Below are 14,429 nucleotides of genomic sequence, written 5' to 3' on the forward strand. Positions count from 1 at the left end.
GAGAGATTCTCTCAGCAGCTAGTCGTTCCCTTGTTTCCAGCTGTTCAATCCTTTCGATCAAGGACTGCAAAACATGATTGTTTTCAGATTGCGGGTGAGTAGACTTGACTGCGGCCAGAATTTGGTCAACCTTGGATTGAAGATTTAGGAATTTTTTTCTTGAGACGGCCATCTTTTTTCTTCTTCTTCTTCTTCTCTTTAGGCTTAGAGGTCGAGTGATGAGAACCACTTGATTCCTCTTCTTCAACGTAAATCATGTGGTCATTATCCGAAGGGCTGGGCTGATTGACCTCTTGTAGATCAACATCGTTAAAACCGATGGTGGGAGCAGAGCTAACTTTGATTTCGGTGCCTACATCTTGTGAGTCTCTGGCAGTTGGAGATGGAGGAGGCTTTGAAGGAGTCTGATCAGCAGTCGCCTCTTGAGCCTTGCGGATGGTATCAACCATGTTATCCATCAGGGCTTGAACTTCAGAGATAGTAGCTACGATATTGGCATTGTTGATTGCATCAGCCCAATACTTTGCTACGGTCTGGACTAGCTTTGCTTGTTGTTCCTTTCTTGCTTGGAATTCCCTACGGAAAGCGGCATATTTATTGGCTTTGGCTTCATTTGATGGTTGATATTGACTCCATGAGTCATTCAGATCTATATCGTCAATTACTTGGTATCGCACCGAGGTGTCCCTTGGGTTCATGGATCCTTGCATATTTGTGCTTACCATGCCTAAACCACCTATTACTGATGTAATCAGAGTAGGATTTCCTGAGCTTCCTTGGTCTCCTTGACCTAGGGTCAAGTCTGGCCTCGGCTCAGTTCTAGCAAAGGCTGAAGAACCGCCTTGCAGTGTGGAAGGTGTTTGGAGTGTTCAGGTAACAGAAAAAAGAATGGAGCGCAACTCCTCAGGGGAAAAGAAATGCATACGGGAAGCCCTAGAGACCTTAGGGCGGGAGCCATATCCATCCTCTTGGGAATGACCTAGGGGGGAGTCTCCATGTTATGGTGAAACATACTCACTTTCTAATTATGAGTGGAATTCGATGGTGGTGTCGAATGGGTGTGCGGGCACCCCAAGGACTACCAGAGCCTGTTGAGAGGCTGAGGTATCAATCCGGTCACACATTTGGTTTGTGGGATCGGTTTTTCTTTTCTTAAGGACTGCAATGGGTTGATCATCCTTAACAGAATCACTGCTAGAGGAAGAGGGAGCTTGATGTTTGCTTGGTTCAACATTTGTTATCATTGGTGGAGTGATTTTTCTTTTCTTTGACGGATTGGCTTGTTTGGAAGCATCCTTTTTCTTAGGAGTGACTGGTTTCTTGGTGTTGCGGGGGCCTTGACGGGCTGAGGCTAGCTGTTTGCGTCTTTGAGACAGTGATAGGTAGGAGAGAGTTGTGGATGATGGGACTGCGGTACTACTTGGGTTAGTGATTGCGGATGGGGTTTGAAGAGGCGGGGTGGGAAGGTATGGGGCAATACCTTTTGTAGCCTTAATGTGATCTGAGACATCAACAATCTCAAGACCGAGGGTAGAAAGAATGTGGGTTAGTAGTCTTCTAATTGCTCCAAAAACAGTCTGATCAGATGAGGGATTGTACCTTTTAAGATCCTTGGTGACAAAGAAGTTGATGTCGTTGCCCATGCTAATTCCTGCATCCTCATGGAGGTCTGAGATGCAGAGAGACCAAAACCTTACAAAAGTGAGTTTGGTAGGGTTTTCTCTTGGGCTTTCTTTTGGAATGTATTGCAGAAAATCATCCCATAGGATCTGACCGTAGTTGACGTCATGACCTGTGAAAATGCTCCATACGAGTTCTAGGAGCTTGAGTCCCATGTTGTCTGTGCCTTCGGTTCTGCCGGATAGATTGCAGATAATGAAATGACAAACGAATTGCCAGACCATAGGCAATTGGTTTTTCTTTAATTCTCCAATTCCTTTGAGTTTCTTCTGATAATCCATTTGGTAGAGTGCAGAAAGTATGTCCGTCATTGATGGAGTAAAGATCTTGATGGATGGATGAACAAGAAGGTTAATGGCTGTGAGAAATTTCTCTTTGGTCAGAATAACCAAACAATCGTTGACTAGGTGAAGATGCACTTCTTGAAGATTCTCGAGTGGTCGATAGGCTGAAAAAGCACACTTGAAGAGGGTTGAAAGAGGAACAACGTTTGTGATCGAATCGAAGGGTCCAAACAGTGGGTGATTGGACAAGAACTTGATCATCAGTTTTATAGGGGCATTGTATGAGGAATGTTCTTCGAACACAGCCCTGAAGTTTCTTGATGCAATCGTCGGTGTGATTCATGAGGTAGAGTCTGAACCAGTAAGGTTTACTGATCCAAAGGCTTTGGAGTGTTTCTTGGATGCACTGGATTTCACCATTGTTGAAGTTTGAAGAAGCTTTAAAGAAAGGAAAAACAAAGTGCAAGAGAAAGGTTTATGGTTTAGAAAGCGTAAACTTTTCTTTGGGAAGAAGAAAGGGGTTTTATAGTGGCTTAAGGGAGCAGGAAAAGATTTTACCCTAAGTGAAATTGGGTAAAACGTTTGGGTGTTTATTTCGAATTTAGAGCATTAATCTCAACCACATATTAAAATAAAGATTAAATCTATATTTTGATATTTACCAAAAGGAGGTTTGCATTTAATGAAATGTCAGATTTATGACCACGTCTGGAGAACGTGTGGTGGGGGTGAGATCAATCCATTGGGTAAAGGGGAAGATGTAACGGATTTGATGTTTTAGGGTAATAGGAAGAGACAGATTAAAACGATATGATTTTGGAAAATCTTTCTTTTTGTCATCATACCTAAAATAGGTCTGACACTAGGTTTATTCAAAAAGAATGAGACATATGCACATAGAATGTTTTTTTTAAATGCTTTTTTTAAGGTTTTCACTATTTAATGAAGGATCATTAAATAGCACACCATGTTTTTTTTAATTTTAAAAAAAATTTTGAAAATTATTTATGGTGACTTCAGATTGAAACTTCATTGCGGATGGATCATATGTCGTCGGATGGATGACTGTGGTAGAAGAACTGAGAGGAACACTTGAATAAGGATTAGTAATAACAAACAATAAAGACCATTGAAGTATAAGTATGATATATGGTTGCGGTAAATAGGATATAACAAAACCATCTATCATAATTAACTTCAACTAGGACCGCAACGGAGACCAAGGATGGTCTGCGGTACCTATTAATTCAAAAAGAATTGTAGGTCTGGGTTCATCATTCCTAACATTTGTAAGAAACTGTTGAGTTTTGTAGAGTCAAGTGCCTTTGGGAAAACATCAGCAATCTCTTCATGAGTATGGACAAAAATCACTATAGCACTTTCAGAGTCACAATAGATTGGTATCCGCAGCATTTTGTATCCATAGTCCAATAGTTGTGTTTTCATCCATAAGACTTGAGAACAACAGCTGGCTGCGGCCACATATTCAGCCTCTGCGGTAAACAATGACACACAATTTTGCTTCCTTGAGGACCAGGTGACTAGTCTTCCACCTAGAAATTGACATCCACCTGAGGTGCTCTTGCGATCAAATTTGCATCCGGCATGATCCGCATCTGTGAATGCTTGAAGACTGAAGTCATTTCCTGCGGGGTATTGTAATCCCAAAGATTTTCTTCCCTTTATGTACCGTAGGATTTTTTTGGCTGCGAACATGTGAGACACTTTATGGTCATCCTGGTACCTTGCGCATACACCCGTTGCAAAGACTATATCAGGATGGCTGGCGGTGAGATACATCAATGAGCCGATAATACCTCTATAGGTCTTGTGATCAACTGATTCGGCTGAGGGGTCTGCATAAATCTTGTATCCGAAGGCCATGGGGACCTTAGCAGAAAAGTAGTTGTCCATAGAATATTTCTTTAACAGTTCTAAGCTTTATTTTTCTTGATGAATGAATATCCCTTGAGGGACTTGTTTCACTTGAAGTCCTAGAAAGAAGTTAATCTCTCTATTCATGCTCATTTGAAACTTTTTAGTCATGTGCTTAGCAAATTCATCCACCATCTTTTGATCAGTTGAGCTGAATATGATATCATCCACGTATATTTGTACAAGCATAAGGTGATCACAATTTGCTTTTCTAAATAAAGTGGGGTCAATCACTCCTCGTTTGTAACCAGACGAGACAAGAAATTCAGAAAGGGTCTCGTACCATGCTCTTGGGGCTTGTTTTAGACCGTAAACTGCTTTTTCAAGCTTGTAGCAGTGGTCTAGGAATTCAACACTTTCGAAGCCCGAAGGTTGTTCAAGATAAACTTCTTCATTCAATTCACCGTTGAGAAAAACACTTTTGACATCCATTTGATGAACCTTGATGTTTTTGTGTGCTGAGTATGCTAAGAAGGTCCGAATAGCTTCCATTCGTGCTACCGGAGCATACGTTTTATCATAGTCAATGCCTTCAAGTTGACTATAGCCTTTGGCAACTAGTCTTTCCTTGTTCCTGACAACCGCACTAGATTCATCCAACTTATTCTTGTACACCCATCTAGTGCCAAATATGGTATGGCCCTGCAGTTTTGGAATGAGCTACCATACCTTGTTTTTTAAATTCTTCTAGCTCTTCTTGCATTACGGATATCCAGTCTGGTTCGAGTAGAGCTTCTTTGATCGTTCGTGGCTCGACCAAGGACAGAAATGTTGTGTAATGAAAATGATTGGATAAGTCCTTGGAAGATCGAGTTTGGATTCCTAAGGATGGGTTGCCAATAATTTGACCTGGTGGGCGGTCTCTTGTCCATACTTGTAGACAGGGTTGAAGATGATCAGCAGCTGCGGTGGAGGGATTGTCTTCAATATCAAAAGACTTTGCGGTTGGAGACACCAGTTACTCCTGGATTTGAGAACATCCTGCTGAATTATCTTGAACTAGGATGGTGGGATCAGAGTTATCTTGGGCAGATGGCGAAGGTTCCCCCTGGAGTGTAGAAGGGAGTTCGCCTAGGACCTGCGAGGGTTCCCCCTGTGGATGGGTGGGAAAAATCCTTGAATCTGTTCTTGTATCAATGTTCTTTATGTTTTCGTCATCCGAATCCGAAGAAACGTTTGATGGTTGAAACTCTCTGTGAATTGGAGCTACATCTTCTGGTACTGGAACCTCGATGGTTGTTGTTTGGTCTGGAGTTGAATTTTCCCCCTCAACCGGCGAGGTGGAAGTGTTTAGTGATACTTCTTCAGATGCGGTTGGACCATATACATCTGCATGTTGTTGTTGAGCTTCTAGAGACACGAGAACTTTGGATAGCTGGGTTGTATCTACCAAATCAAAGAGATCATCATAGTTTACTTCAACAAGATTTAATGGACCCAAAGAGGTAGGAATATCACTTGTAGAATTGCTTTGGTTTCAGTTGATGGAGCTGTGTTGCGGATGTGATGGTCATCAAACTTCACATCAAAGCTTTCACTTATCATCCTTGTGCATCTAATGAGAACTCGATAAGCAACCTTGTTAGTTGACTAGCCAATGAAGATACCTTCATCCGACTTTGGTGCGAATTTATTAAGGTGATCTCTGTCGTTGATTACGAAGCATCTACACCCAAAAATATGAAAGAATCGAACATTTGGCGTACGGTTGTTAAGGCCTTCATAAGGTGTTATATTAAGACGTTTGCACACAATGCTTCGATTTTGTACAAAATAGGCTGTGGCCACTGCTTTGGCACAGAAGTAAAGAGGAAGGAGTGCAAAATTGCGCATAGATCTGGCGGCTTCTACTAGAGTGCGGTTGCTTCTTTCTACTACCCCATTTTGTTGTGGTGTGGAAGGAGCTGAGAAGTTGTGTGTAATTCCTTTGGAAACCAAGAAACTATTTAGAAGATGCTTAGTAAACTCGGTTCCATTATCACTTCGGATACGTCTGACTGGTAATTTGATCTGAAGTTCGATTTCCTTGATGAAGTTGATTAACACCTATGGTGTTTCTGACTTGAGTCGAAGAAAGAAGACCCATGTGAAATGTGTGAAGTCATCCACAATAACCAGTATATATTTTTTGTGATGAAGACTGACTACGGTAGATGGACCGCATAGATCAATGTAGAAGAGTTCCAATGGTTCATAAATTGAGGAATAAATCACCGTGGGGTGACTTGCCTTGAATTGCTTTCCACACTCACATGCAGGACAGAGAGTATCATTGCTGAACTTTAGGATTGGAAGAGCTCTGACTAGCTCTCCGGTGACCAATTTGTTGATGTATCTGAAGTTAAGATGAGCAAGCTTGTTGTGCCATAGCGAGCTGACTTTGGATACGGTTTGGATAAACAGCAAAAATGCGGTTTGCCAATGATCAGAGACACATCCAGAGGGTACATAGTACCTTTGGATCTGGACTTGATCAGAAAAGTGCTTCTATCGCTTGTCATTACATAGCAAAATTGGTCATCAAATTCAACATGATGGCCTGCTTTACATAGTTGACCAAAACCGATGAGATTGTGTTTAAGGCCTTCTACATAAGCAACCTTTTGAATAGAGAAGTTTCCCATAGTGAGAACACCGTAACCTCGGATTATCCCATTAGCATTGTTCCCAAATGTGACATTTCCACCGTTGCTAGTTGGCCTGAAATCTCAAAGGTATTCTAACCTTCCCGTCATGTGCAAGGAGCAGGCACTATCGATTAACCATTCTTTTTCTTGTTCCTCCTTGCACAAGGCCTGAAAATTACACGGTTAGTTTAGGCATCCAAACTAGTTTGGAGTCTGGGACAATAGATGAGTTTCTGATTGATGCATGAAAAGAGGTTGTAGGGACTGGTTTCGTGTCAACTTTTAATCCTAGTCCTGGGTAGTGCCCTTTTGAAAAGTTACCAGGTTTCTGAAAAGGATCAGTTTTGACATGAGAAAACTTTTTCTGACAATTACATTGACAATGACATTTTGAATTTTGTCTTTTGTTTTGACACTTTGTTTGGTCAGCGGTCGGAAGGGTGTGGTTGATTTGTGACTGGTCCGAGGTTGGTAAGATTTGACACGTGAGCTGTCGGATTTAGAATGCCTTTCCATTTGCACATGTAAATACCTTGGACCTTTTCTTGGGATTTGGTAAAATGCCTTTCCATTTGTTGAAATTTTGATGTGAGTTTAAAAGTGTTGGAGTGGGTAAGATACCCTTCCATTTTGGATCATCTGAGGAATAGATTTGAAAACCATTGTTTTGAAAAGACCTTTCTTTCTTTTGGGTTTTGTCAGACGAGTTAGGAATGGATGTTAAGACTACACATTCCTTTTTGCATGGTTTCTTGATGGGAGAGTTTTTCAAAAAATAGTGAGCAAAAACAAACTTTTCTGGACTCTTAGATTTTGGAAATTTGGTATGTCTTTTGTTTTTTGAAAAGATTTGTCGATTTGTGCCTCGAGATTGAATATCCTCTTTGAAAGCCTTTGTTGCTAAGGTTTTTGGAGATCCGCAGTCATTAGTGTACAACTGCGGTTTCCTGGAAGCCATTGAAAATTTTTGACACCGAGGGCTTGACTCATCAGAACTTGAAAATTCAGGGTTTTGAGAACATTGTCCTACTTGAAAATTTTCTATGGGTAGTTCATGGTGAATTGGCTGAAGAGTCACGAAACCTTTGATGGACATAGGTAATGAAGACTTAACTACCGTAGTGTAAGTCTGAGTGGGATTTTTCTGAGAATCATGACTGTAGTGAGAGTCACTGCGGTCCGAGGTCAATGGTGAAAAGTCCTGTGAGACTTCGGGACTTTCTATGACAATTTCTTCATCAACAACGGATGAGGTCTGAGAAATTCGATTGAGTGTGCCATAGATAAGAGGTTGATCACATGTGTGCTCCGAAACCTCTGGCCCAATTTCCTCAATGACACAATTATTACTTAGATTATGGAGTCTAACGAAGTGTGTTCTGATATCTTCGGGGAAAGTCTTGTCATTGACTGGAAAATGAAATTTTTGGTCTGGAGGGACATAAAGTTGATCTTTGTTAAACGGGGGTGAGGAATCCTCTGCGATAGGATATCCATTGGACAACCCCCAATTGTATGTATTGTCCATAGTTCCATTATTAACTAAATTTTCAATAGCTTCACTTTCATTAAACAATTTTTCTATTAAAAGATTTAAACATACAATCTCACTCTGAGCTAAATCTCTTTGGTTCAAAGCTATTTCTAGTTGTGTTTCACTCAACATTCTTGCATCTTTTTATAACTCTAATTCTCTTTCTAAGATAGCCATTTTGAGTCTTTTGTTCTCTAGTCGTCCTCTCACATGAAACATCTCTTGGGACGCTATGTTCTTTTCATCTAAGGCTTTGTTTTAGTCTGAAAAGACGGCAACACATGTGTCATTAAGATTGTCTATGAAAGGTTGACAGTCATGCATGTTATAGTTTAGAGTTTGGATCATGAGTTTTACCTGGTCGACGATGCTTAGAGTTCCATCCTTTGCCATGTAGCAGTAAGTCCTTTCTAGCTTTGTAGATCCATCATCATCAGTAGTTGCTAGCATGCAGATCTTGCCTTTCTCTTTGATGTTGCTGATATTTTCTTCTTCATCTCCGGATGACCAAACTTGATGGTCTCTTTTGACATGAGCCACATATGCCCTAGCCTTTTCTTTTTCTTCCAGTTCTTGAGCCATTCTAAGGTAGAATGCTTTGTCTTTCACTGCGTTATCTTTTCAATCCTTTGAAAAATGATTCTCTTTGTTGCACTTGTGGCATATTACAACATCACTTTTGTCTTCTAAAGTGGTACCGAAGTCAGGGTTTGAATGGACTGCGGTGCCTCCTTTGGTTGATTGTTTTGAGATTGCGGTTGTGGGTGTGAACTTTTAGGATAATGTCAGTGATTGTGTTGTGGATTGAAACTACTATTGAAAGGAGGTTTGTTGAATTGTTGATTTTTGCGAAAGGACTAAGGTGGTAGTCGGTTGAACTGTTTACTAACTAGAGCAATAGCCTTCTGAAATTCTTCTTCATCATCATACTCTGAGTCAGCTTCATATGACTGCAGTATAGTATCATACGAGGGAGAGTAAGACTGGTTGTGAGGAGCTTGTGCTACAAGAGCAAGTGGCCCTCCGAAGTCAGCATAGTCTTTGAGTACGATGGATTCTTGTGCTTGTAATTCTCCATATAACTTATTGAGAAACAGGGAATGAATTTTTCTGTCTCCTTGAACTATCATCTTGGCAGTAGTCCAATGTCTTCCTAACCCATTGAGAAATTTAAGGTTAGTTTCATGGATACTGCGGATGGTGCCAGCATTTGATAACTTAGTAACTATCAGATCGAACCTTTTTAAGGAGTCCTCTAAACTTTCACCAGCATGAGCCTTGAAGTTGTTGAATTCATTGAGTGCATGTGAGCTTCTTATCTTGAGCTTGTTCTGAGCCTTCATACAAGTTCTTGAGAACATCCCAGATCTCTTTTGCTGATTTACAATTTATGATAATGTCAAAGTTGTCAGGAGCAACTCCACAAGAGATTTCATAAAAAGCAACAACATCATTTTCCATTTTATCGAGATCATCCTGGGTGGGACGGTTCAAGAATGGTTATCCTCCTCCTAGTCTGGCTGTGGCACCATCAGTTTAAATAGCTATAAGAACAGGGACATGTGGTCCTTCTTCAACAGAACGCCATACATCTCTACCAAGTCTCCTTAAGTATCTTTCCATTCTTTGAGACCAGTGATGATATTCATTTGCAGCCATATTGAAGCTCGATTTGAGCCACCAACACTGTTGGAAACATTTAGAGAAAGTGTTTGTGCCATTTTTGTTTTAATAAATGAGCTTCAGTGGTAAAGAAGGCCCTTTGAAAAATCAGAGTTCCGTTTTTCAAAAATCAACCACTATGGCTCTAATACCAATTGTTGAGAGAAAAACTTGAGACACACTTCAGCAATGTTAGAATTCTCATGATAAGATGTTTGAACATTAAAATTTGAAGTTGATTTTGAAACATGCTTCTTTTTTATAAACAAATCTTTTTGAGATGTTTGAGAAGACGAATTCTTTGATGATTTTGTGGGATTTGACTTATTTACTCGCTTCTTTTCAAAAGAAGTCTGAACACAGTTTTACACTTTCCTTTCAGAAGATTTGTTAAGTAAAACATTTTGTTTCTTTCGTAACTCAATGTAATGCCAAAAAAATTTCTTTCGTGCTTCTATTTTTGGAATTTTGCTTTCTTTTGAAACCTTATCAACTTGATCTTTAAAAGCATGAGAACTGATTTTGACATTTTGAGAGACAACTTTATTTTTCTTTGAGGCTTCGTTTGATTTTTCTGATTTTTCAACCCAAACTTGTTTTTATTTTTCAGTAACTTTCACATATGTTGGTTTTTCAACTTGAGTTTTGTCAGTTTTAACATTCCAGGTTCGACTTGGTTTATATCATTGAAAGGTGTAAGAATTTTTTGGTAAGGTTGTTTTCAATGGTACTTTGATTCGAAAAGAATCTTTCCTTTGAAGCTTTCTTATTATCCTCTTCAACCAGTTTGTTTATTTCAGGTTTTACACTTTCTACATTACCTTTGTAACAAAAACTTGGTTTGCAAAAACGACATCATCCGAACATTTGAAGTTTGGATAAACCACATAATTGGGTTCAAGATAGTGAGAACCTTTTTCTTTCATGACTTTGTTGAATTCCTTTTTCTTTTCATATACTTGATCCTCAACTATGCGAGGTATGATGTTTTCTTTCGAAAATTTTGGAGCATTCGTCTCTGTTGACATTTCTTCATCATTGCCACTATGACAGTTACATGGTCTTGATCAACAACTTTCAAAGTTGAAGGTTGATCATTGTCAATTTTAACCACAGAATGCTTACATTTTTCTTTGCCTTTAGCCATTGAAGTGACATTAATGATAAACAACTGAGAACAATCAATAACTTCCTCCTCTTCAATTTCACTAATATTGTCAGAATCATCTTCAATATTAGCATAATTTTTTTGAAAATCAGTTTTCGAATTCTCAGTTCTTTTCAAAATCTTAATTTGTTCGTCTTTGGTCAAGGTGTCATTTACAATATCAACTAAGTCATTAGCATTCAAACATTCATCAATTTTTACTATTCCATAAGCATATCTATTATCTAGAACTTTATGAAAATCAGCAATTGTTTGTTCACAATCATAGGAAATATAATCAATTCTATCCCTTTCATATGCTAAAAAGGGCATGAGTTTCCTATGTTGTTCTTTGCTAATGTCCGAAGAATGATGCAAAGTTGTCAATTCTCCATACAATCTTTTTGCAGAGTTACAATAGATATTTCGTTGTTTTAACAAAAGTTTAACATCTACATTAATACTATCCCTATCACACATCAAATTTGTGATTTGCATATCTAAGTATTCGATTTTTATTTTCTTCGAATCTAGCACCTTCTAGATTTCTAAAAGTTTAGTATTTGACTTCTTAGCCTCATTACCAGCAGAAATAAGTAAATCATTAACCTAACTAACGGGTGCATGAAACTCAGACAAAATCGAATCATATGCACTTGAAGGAATATTAATAGAATGTAAGAGAGAACGTACCTGAGAAGTCATTAGAGATTTATGTGAAGATGTGGTCACAAAGAACTTCCTGGTTATATTTTCTTCCTCTCCTTCCTCATGTACAACAAACATAGCCCCGTGTGTAGGGTTTCGCATCTCTTCATCGTCCGAATCTGAAGACCAAATTTGATATCTGCCATCTTCTTCGTCTACTCCATTGGCCACCAATGACAAACCCTTTGCGTTTGCACAAACTTCTTCCAGCCTTTCCACGTAATAATATCATCTTTCACTTTGTTCTTCTTCTCATCACGCTTACGAAGCATGCAATTAGAGGCCATATGATTTGCGCCATTACAATAATGACAATCAAATCCAACATCGCCTTTAAGCTTTTTCTCTTTCTTTTCCTCTTTATCACGAACTTCCTTCTTTTCTTCATTTTTCTCATCACCTCATTATTTTCACTTCCTTCTTTTCTTCATTTTTCTCATCACAAACCCAACAACACTTCTTTCACTTCATTATTTTCGACCTTCCGTTGAATGGCTTCTTATAGAATTTCTTTACTCCGTTGTTAGAGAAAAATGCAACAGCCTCAGAATCGGAATTTACAATCGGCCTCTAATCATCTGAACCTTCCTTCTCATTAGGTTTTTTCTCTGCTTCCCTTAGAACTACTTTCGAAACCAAAGCTAGTGGACCTCCCAGAATTATCTTTGTTTCTTCAGCAATTTCATTAACTTCAGATTCATGAGTTTTCAACAGATTGTACAAGTCCTTCAAAGAAAAGTTATCAAAACTTTGTTGAGTCTTTACCATTAATCTCACATTCCGCCATTCCTTGCGAAGTCCCATAAAAACGTTAGATTAAACTCCATAGTTGACATAGTGATTCCATATCGACTGCACTTGTAAATTAGCTCACTCAGACGATTGTAGTACAATTCAATAGATTCACCATCTTTTTGTTTGAATTCTCTTAATTCAACCAGACAATTCTTTATTGTATTGATATTTGTCTTTTCATTCCCTTGAAAATTTTCCTTCAAAGTGTTCCAAATGTCTTTAGCATTTTTACAACTACGAACATAATTGTAAACAACATGATGTAGAGCACCTCTGAGTTCTCTCATGCATTTCTTCTCATTCTTCACCAAATTTTCAGCAATCTCTTGAACATTTTGATTATTGGAAGAAGTTCCAATATTCTGAACAACAGGAGGTGGATGAACATCACCAATAATACACTTCCATAACTCTTCATTTATTCCATTCAAGTAATCTTCCTCCGATCAACCCACTGATCATAATACTCAGGTATCAGCTTCAGAATTTTAGTCGATGAACCAAGGAGATGAGAATAGGACGTCATCGTGTTCATGTTGAAGTTCTCCATGAATGTATAGAAATTTTTTGAGAAAACCTTGAATTTGAACAAAATTAAATAGATAAAACTCTTGATAATCACTAATCGAACACTCGAATTAGCAACTAGAACGCATAATTGACAACAGTAGATCTAGAATGAATTTCTGATACAATAGATCGGAAAATTGAAATCTAAAACGAGACTCAAAACTTTTGCGAAAATTCAGAAAAATAGACCAATTATGTTTGAATCCTGCTCTGATAGAAAATGTAGTTGCAACGAAATCGAGATTGAAAATCTAAATCCAAGTAAAGTATGATTGATGAACACAAGAAGTAAATATAATCTGTTTGGCTCAAATTAGCTTTCAATGAGTACAGAGAGTTTAGACAAGTTTACACGAATGAGAAAAAGGCGTAGTCCTTATCTATTGTAGTACACTTACCTATTTATAGGAAAGATGAAAGCAAACAAAAAATACAAGGAACTAAAACACTAGACTTCGTACATTAAGATGTCCTTGTAATAAGTTTACAAATTAACGAAGCTATCCAAAAGATTCGACACCTCACAACTAAATTCGACCTCAAAAAAATCCACTCCCTTCCTCGTTAGATGAGCAAGGGGTACCACAATCTTTGAGAAATCTCAATAAATCTCTTGTAGTACCCTACAAAACCCAAGAAGCTCTTGGTCTCGGAGGGAGATTTTGGAACCTTCCATTGCATCACTGCCTCGATTTTTGCCGTATCGACGAAAATCCCATACTGGTTAACGAGGTACCCAAGGAATTGGACCTCTTGTAACCAAAACTCACACTTCGTGAACTTAGCATAAAGTCGTTCTTGCCTCAAAACCCCAGAAACTCTCGAAGGTACTCTTCATGCTGCTCTCTAGTCTTGGAATATACCAAGATATCATCGATAAACTAAATGATAGATTGGTCGATCATTGGCCTGCATACCCGATTCATCCAATCCATAAAGACAGCATGCACATTAGTGAGCTCAAATGGCATCACCACGAACTCAAAATGTCTATAATGGTTCTGGAATGCGGTCTTCTCCACGTCCTCCTCTCTCACCCTCATCTGATGATACCCAGACCTTAGATCTATCTTACAGAACCAAGATGCACCCTGAAACTGATCAAAAAGGTCATCCATATATGGAAGGGGATAACAGTTCTTCACTGTTAACCTGGTCAAATCTTGATAGTTAATACACATCCAGTGTTAACCATCCTTCTTCTTGACAAACGGTATCGACGCTCCCCTCAGAGACCAGCTAGGTCTAATGAACTGCTTTCCTAGCAGCTCCTAAAGATGAGATGACAACTCCTGCATCTTAGGAGGAGCCAAGCGGTACGACGCTTTGGAAATTGGGGCTGCACCTAGAACAAGATCAATCCTGAACTCAATCTGACTCTCAGGTAGCACACTGGGTAACTCCCCCAGGAAAACGTCAGCAAACTCCCAGACAACTGGTACCTTTGAAACTTAAGTCTGCTCCCCAACCCGAGTATTAACCACATA

Source organism: Lactuca serriola, chromosome 1 (genome assembly GCF_051521515.1).
Source record: "Lactuca serriola cultivar US96UC23 chromosome 1, Lser_US96UC23_V15, whole genome shotgun sequence".
NCBI lineage: Eukaryota > Viridiplantae > Streptophyta > Magnoliopsida > Asterales > Asteraceae > Lactuca > Lactuca serriola.